The sequence below is a fragment of the Arachis ipaensis genome, chromosome B01, assembly GCF_000816755.2.
Source record: "Arachis ipaensis cultivar K30076 chromosome B01, Araip1.1, whole genome shotgun sequence".
In the NCBI taxonomy this organism is placed as follows: domain Eukaryota; kingdom Viridiplantae; phylum Streptophyta; class Magnoliopsida; order Fabales; family Fabaceae; genus Arachis; species Arachis ipaensis.
Window position 1 is genome coordinate 3,774,971 of NC_029785.2, and position 1,798 is coordinate 3,776,768.

Sequence of the window (1,798 nt, forward strand, 5' to 3'; positions counted from 1 at the left end):
ACTTTTGGATATAAAAAGATTATGCATATCATGGAGAAATATCAACATTAGACTCATCTAAATACCACATTTTGAACTTTCATGGATGATAAGTATAAAATCTTATGTGCTATCATCATTATTTGCTTTCTTTAATATTTCATCAACTTAGAAAGCAATTCAATTTGATTTGTTAATGTTTTGTTTTTAATTTGAATTTTATTTAAAGTTTTTTTTTTACCAATAAATTTTTTTTTTTATGAAAAATTTAAATTTTTAACATTTAATTAAATAAACTTATAAACTAATTATTAAATTAACTCAAAATAATTAAAAGTTTTTTTTTTTTTTTTGGTTTCCCACGGTATCCTCCAACTCGACAGGTCAATGACTAATCCGTCGCGAATCTAAGCTCCATTTAAGGGTCTATTGCTAGCCAATGGATTGCTGCATACACAAGGTAGGAATCGAACCCCCGACACTTGCTTAAGCAGACGAGTGAGCTGACCACTCGACCAACTAAAATTGGTTAAGATAGTTAAGAGTTGAGAAACTCCTAATAGAGGAGTTGTTTTCTTTTTTCTATTGGGCCAAAAGACAAACAAGGTTGGTTGGACTCTGAAATTGAACCCTGCTACCAGAAACAACCATCATTTCATCCAAGCAGCAGTTGTAGTAGGTAGTTGCGCATAAGTGCATAACTCAACCAATTAGTTCTAATTATTTTGCCCACACAAACTATAGAATTTTTTTTGATAGAATAATTTAAAAAAATGCCTTCCAAAATTTTAGTTGATACCAAACTTATCTCCAAACAATAAAAGCAAAAATATATCTTCAAAAAATTTAAAAACATCATGAAAGTGTTAATATTATTATGACTCAAGTGATCGAAGAATAATATTTTATCTATGTGAAGGTTTTGGTACTCAAAAACATGTGTTGTCTAATCTCCTAAAAGATAACATATGATAAATTCGCTAACCATCAACAAAATTAGATAGATGCATGAATCTTTTTCTTGTAGCAATGTATATACAGTGATTAGATCTTAATCATTATTAAAAACTTATATTAAAACCGTCCTATACTATTATTTTATCTTATTATATACATTAATAACGAGATTTAAAAACCTAATAATACAAAGTAACATTCAAAACTCACCGAATCATTTCATATACTTTTAAAAATATCAGGTTTAAATATTTAACTCGTCTTCACAACAACAAAAATCGACAATCAATAAAAGCCACCACAAAAAATTATAACAAAAAGAGCTCCAATAATATAAAGTAAAATAAATATAAAATCCAACTTACTTTGTGTCAAAATACTTTTATTATATTTTTAATTGTCCTAAAAGTATTTTTTGTGATGAATAAAATATCAAAATGGTAGTTAAAAGTTCAAATTGCTAATAAAAATAACTCTAAAAGATATTAACAACAAATTTTTTTTTTGAAAGATTCAAAAATATGACAAAAAGAGCTAGATATTAAATAAAATTTTGATACAATTTTATTAAAAATATTACTGAAAAATAAGATATTTCTATCCTTAAATTTCGATAATTTTATGTCAAGTGATTTTTTTTTTAAAAATTATTGTGAATAATCACATTATTTTGAAAAGTAAAAAAAAAATAAAGATTAAATTTTGTTTCAAATTTTTTTGTATATTTTTTAAATATATATTCAAATATTACTACAAAAATTCAGATCAAATAAATAAATTATTTGTTAAATATAAAAAAATTTTTATTACTTGAAATAAATATAATATTTATTGTTTTTTTTTTGTTGTATTTTCAAATCAT